This window comes from Brassica oleracea, chromosome C9 (genome assembly GCF_000695525.1).
Source record: "Brassica oleracea var. oleracea cultivar TO1000 chromosome C9, BOL, whole genome shotgun sequence".
In the NCBI taxonomy this organism is placed as follows: Eukaryota; Viridiplantae; Streptophyta; class Magnoliopsida; order Brassicales; family Brassicaceae; genus Brassica; species Brassica oleracea.
Window position 1 is genome coordinate 49,327,313 of NC_027756.1, and position 6,081 is coordinate 49,333,393.

The window sequence follows — 6,081 nt, forward strand, 5'->3', positions numbered from 1 at the left end:
GCATATTGGTGACCCATGTGTGCATGTGCATGGTTCAATGAATAGACAAGTAAATCGGTAACGCAACTACACGTATAAAGGTGTTTTCTGTTTGGAGTGTTAACCGAACCAACCCAATTAACAATAAGCGATACACATTACAGTGTGTAGAATTAAATTAAACAAAGTCGTTTTAGCAGATCGATGGAAGATCATGCGCCAGGAGTTTTCTTTTAAAAGCATCGATCGATGCGTTATAGCCCAAAACCCATCGATCGATTTGTTTTAGCAGATGGACAACCATTAGTCATGGTTAATATATTAAATGTCATATGACTATAGTATTATAGTGCATTGCTTTAAAACATGCATATATACAATCAGACAAATTAATATCATCGTCTAATTAATATTATATACTAAACTGATAATACCAAATGGCACTAAATATCATGAATCATAAATATTTTTATTAGAATTTCACAATTTTAAAATGAACCATTTATATTAATAATACACGCAATTACAAGGAGAAACAATGTGAAGAAAATTAAACCGATATTCATCTTAAATTCTCCCGGAGCAAATTCTCCAACGAATAAACCGTAAATAGAAATACTAATAAAAATTGCACATAAAATCAATAATGCGCGAATCATCTTTTTTGAAATGAAAAAAAATCAGAGGAGAGCGATTTGAAAATATTTGACAGAAGATGAAATATTTTGGATGAGAAAATTGAGTGAAAATGAGTTGTATTTATAGAGAAATCACTGTTCATGACCGTTGGAAAAAGAGAAAAAATTTGAAAAAATTTCTTTGTGACCGTTGGGGTTAAATTGAGTGCAGCAAAAATTAGTCTGAAAATATCGTATTAAACAGTCAATTAAATCTATAAAATTTCATAAAATTAATAAATGTAAAAATTGTGGCAATGAAATATTTATGTTATGACAACAAATCATGCGACGGCTCAGCCGGTCAATGCAGAGTAATAAATAAATTATACGGCGGCTCGGCCGACCAATTAACAATAAATGGAATATAAGGTGGCTCAGCCGACCAATTAATAATAAATTGAATATAAGGCGGCTCGGCCAACCAATTAACAATAAACATAATATAAGGCGGCTCGGCCGACCAATAAATTAATTAAATTACTAATAAATAATATAGGCGGTATTCCGACCATTATAACATGATATAAATAATAGTAAAGGCGGTATACCGACCATTATAGCAGGGTATAAATGATACAAGTAAATTTTACCAAATTGGAGAATGATCGTGCTGATAACGTGTTGTAAAATAACTTATGATTCTATAGTGTCGAGAAATTTAAATAAGGGCGAAAGAATTTCCCCGCAGAAAGAAGATATACGATAAATATGCAAGAAAGAATATTTACTATGAAGAAGGAGAAGAGAGATGAGATGTAATGATTCTTTGATTATAAACTCTTGTTCTTGTTTTTTGATATACAAAAGAGTGAGATGAGTGATGGTATTTATAGTGAACAACAATACATAAAATAACAAAAATGGTGCTTAATGTGGTAAATGAGTAGGTGATCATAGTGTTTGATGAGTAGATGATCATAGTGTTTGAATTGGTAAAAGAGTGGATGATCATTTCAATGTTTATATTATAACAAAATGTTATTTTTTCTTTTGTTGTTGTAAAACTAAATTATAGTTTTCTTCTACACGGTTTTCAAATTCTCGACATTTAATTCATTTTTTTATTTGAAACTCACCGTAGCTATTTATGCTACGGTAGTTGACTGGTTAGATGGTACGAATAATATATAGACTCCAAATGGTAATACGTGCAACAACTGCATGGTTCAAATAATAAATAAAACTTATAAATATATATGTATTAATTCAATTATTTTCCAGCAGTAAAACAGAGAGTACATTTTTCTTCTCTATTGACGACAAAGCATCCATTCAATAATATTATTGAATTTATTTTTGTAATACATAGTTATTGTAATTTTCATCTCCGAAATTCTAACTTAAATTTTTTAATTTTTATTAAACTACATTTATCAGTTGAATTAAATTTCACGAAATTTCCAAATAATCTTCTTTCTTTCTTTGTCAAACGATTGCAAAAGCATCATTCTTTCGGAGAGAGCTTCCATTCATTTGACTTGAACATGGGAAGTAGGTATATTAGTTTTTCAACACGTGAATATCAAATGAACCAATTTTTTTTTTGTCGTGTACCATCTAAACTAGATCAAATGGAGAACAAACGAGCCGATTCTCCTAAGATCATCTGCATCACTCTGGTTCTGATCAAATGAATCAATATAGAATTGGTGCTTTTAACTTTCTGGTGTGCTTTATATATCATTGATGTTCTATAGCGTCTGGTAGAAAATCACACAACCAAAACAGAAGGAAATAAAAAGAAACTCAAATCCTAAGCTTACTGCAAGTTGATTACCGGTTCTTTCGAATCTAGAACTAAAAGAATGAACGACTCCATACATTTCTCTATCACCACTTCCAATGAAATTCACCTTCTAGCCGTGGTTAAAAACGGCTTAAATGTTAGAGCTACTCCTATGACGACTATCACATTCAGGACGAAGAACACCATATGCGATCCTGCATGCATTTTTAATTTATTTGCGTTAACCATCCCTTATATATTAAAAAAGAAGCATTATAATAAATTCATTCACACTATAATAGACACGTGTCAGCCTCACAATGATTTGATAATAAGTATGTTTACGCGTTCACATTATATTCATAAATATGTTCACACTATGTACTTTACGTTTTTTTAATATAAAACTCACATACATGGTTTCAATAAAACTCTGGATTTTTCGGTTCGAATAAAAATAGATAACAAATCAAAACTCAAACTATATATATGTGTATATTATTTTTATTGTTTATGGATAAAATTGAGCAAAATATTCATAAATTTTGATTCGATTCGTAATCCGTTTCGATTTGAACCAAAAAAATCTGGATATCCGTAACTATATGAAACAAATCTAATACTAAAATACAATATCCAAAAAAGAAGCAAATCACAAATACCAATATTTTTAGGAACATATATCTAATTCGATCTGTTATATGCATATATATACATATATGTAAATAATTATATATATACGTTATATATATTATACTTTATATCAGTTTTATAATATTTTTATGAATTAAATTTATTATATTAGGTACTAGAATTTTAAAAGTTAAATAATGTTTTAGTTTTGTAATAAAATGTTATTATTAAATTTTTTCAATTATTTTAAAAAATTTATTATTTACGGATCAAATCGAATATTTTTTAAAATTCTAAAACATTTTGGATATCCGAGTCACCGAATATCTAGGTGGCAAAAGATCGAATCGACACGAATGCTTCCAAATACCCAGATATTCGATCTGTGTCCACCCCTATTTACGGAGACAATTTTATTTTCTTTATATGAAAAAATGACTAACGTCAAGGCCTTTTTTATTTTAAATTAATTTTAATTTTATCTTTCATGTATTATTTTGAACAAAAATATCATTCAATATTAATTAACAATATATTTTTCAACTATTTTTATATATTTTGTACATACACATACTTGTGCACCTTGATGTGAGCACCTTGTAACTAAGTATTCACCACAACTGAAATATCTAACTTTTTTGAAAGTGGAAATATATTTTTTTAATGTTTTTTTCACTACCGACCAAATTGTAGTGTAATGATTTGTCTTAATAATTTTATTTTCTTTTTCTTAAACTATTATCTGTTTATAAACTATAATATGAAACTATTGGTTCGACATGACGACTATCTAAAATTCATAACATGAAAATAAACAAAATAATATTAATTTTTGGTTTTTACCGGAAAAAAACCAAAAAATCAAACATTTTAACCGAATAACCTAAAATAAATATTAATTTAAAATAATAGTTATATTTTAGAAGATTAAAAAAAAAATTTAAAACCGAACCAATATCTAGATTTAATGTCTTTTTATTAAAAATAATGAAACTAATAATCACATATCGTGAAAGATGCGGATTATTACGAGTATTATAAAGAATGGCCAAATGTAAGTAATGAGATACCTGGTAAAAATGCAGTTTTTAGTCGCCTTTCGCTCCATGAAAATCTGTCAGAAAATAGAGATTGGTGAGATAAGACATTAGTTATTGATTCTTTGGAATATATTTTGTGTGTTCATTCTAAAAGTTACTTACGGTATGCCAGCACCAGCTGGTCCACCAGTCTTAAAGAGAGACATTACAGTCATAGACTCATAGTTATTCCATTAGCAGCCCCTCTTTGGCTTTGATCATGTTGTTTCATAAAAAGTATTAAAGTTATAAGAGAAAAGAAAAGTGGTCCATATTTTACAAAAATGAAGAATTTTTTTTCTTTCGACAGCTTTGTTTTGCAGGATCAACAAGCCGGTCACCTACATATTATTAAATGAGTCAAAAGGATTATAAGCAGATGATAAATATATTACTACATCCGCACAAAGGAGAAGGAAAGAAGAAGGATTAGCTTTTGATTTTGGATTTACACTTAATTAGCACGTTGATGAGGATTGATGCCCAGTTCAACAGTAAGCTTAGACTGAGACCTGATAGATTAGCAATAAATCGATAACTCATCTGTATTGGTATCATCAATGCCTAAAACAAAAAAAAATTGTCAGAAGAAAGATCTCTATCTTGTTGCATTCTAGTCCACTACTTACAATATGCAGATAATCATAAATCACATCAAATAATATCAACTGACCCCAACAAAACGAGTGACCAGCACGGGTCCTAGCAGTTTCTCGGCCAAAGGATAAACAGAAACCTGAAAGGAGAATAGGCCGAGACCTAAAGCAGAACTGTTGATGAGTCGCAATCTCACTTTCATTAGTAAGTATTAACTGTACATATTCATATTGCTTAACTCTCGTACTAATTCAAGTCAAAGCAGACTTTAACCAATATTTTCACAAGTTCTTATCATTAACACAAGAGACATGAAGAGCAAAGATGTTATGCATACCTTAAATTGCAAGAACTGTATCAACATCGTTGGTTGAGTAGCTTAGACCTCCTCCATACTTCCTTGGATTGTTAGCCCATAAAGTAAATATCTGCATACCCAGAATCCAAGTAAACGACTGTGATTTGAAAGTTCATCAATAGAAAACTAATTCCTAACTGAGTCCACTTAATGAGGTATACTAGATGAGAGTATGCATAAGATTATAGTGTCAACTACTTACCAGAGAGTATGAGTATCATGTAGACACAGAACACAATACACAATGATAGATGAAATGAGGGGCTAATTCTTCAACAAAGACCCTGGCACCTGCAGCTTCAAGTATTTTGTATGAGTCAACATTTGATGTGTTGTCCTGCTTATGATTGTGCAGCGTTTCCTACTCGGATACAGATATAAGACACTCGTTAGATAACTCCAGAGAAGAAACCTTGTGCCAATCGCCATCCAAATGTTTTAGCTCAAGCCAAAAAAGAGCATTGAAAATGGCACTGCAATGACCACCTAATCAGTTAATTAAACACTTGAGGGGAGGTACAATAGCGAAAACAAAATGTAAAAAGAATTTTATTTAGTGTTCGAAGCAAAACAATTGTTTAAAATTCTGAATCATTGTTTCAAAAAGTTATAGTCCGTTGTAGTGGTGTGAAAACAACTAGAATAATACATATATTTAATGATATTCATCAATTTTATTTTGTGTGTTTAAAAAAACTACAATATAACATGTATTAAATACTTTATAATTAAAAATCTCTCGAAAACTTATAAAATATAAAAACAAGAAAAGACTAAGCAAAAATTAAGAAAAAATAATCTGATATTAGCCACCCCTTTTTGTATTGTTGACTTTTTGATAATCTGATATTACCTTTGACCACATTCTTTCTCTCTCTCCCGTGTCCTCTTGAACTTTGTAGCTACATCTCATCTCTTTTATATCTTTACATATATCTTTTTGTATTTCTTCTTCAGTTCTGCTGTTTTTTTTCTCGATCCTAAATAATATTTCTTCCACTACCACCACATGTCAACTCCCCTACGTTG

The 6,081-nt window shown here is 29.9% G+C and overlaps 1 long non-coding RNA gene across 4 annotated transcripts; it reads right to left on the reverse strand.

The window, feature by feature from the left end:
- Positions 1–2,323: 2,323 nt before the first annotated feature.
- On the reverse strand, positions 2,324–5,584 carry LOC106317106. Of its 4 annotated transcripts, none has more exons than XR_001265056.1 (6): positions 5,255–5,584; positions 5,032–5,122; positions 4,771–4,856; positions 4,221–4,609; positions 4,089–4,132; positions 2,324–2,600 (listed from the first exon to the last, which is right to left on the reverse strand). It is a non-coding gene; the product is annotated as an uncharacterized LOC106317106 (long non-coding RNA). The 4 variants fall into 4 exon arrangements; XR_001265055.1 differs by having other exon boundaries at positions 4,221–4,661; XR_001265057.1 differs by having other exon boundaries at positions 4,221–4,438; positions 4,550–4,856.
- Positions 5,585–6,081: the final 497 nt, after the last annotated feature.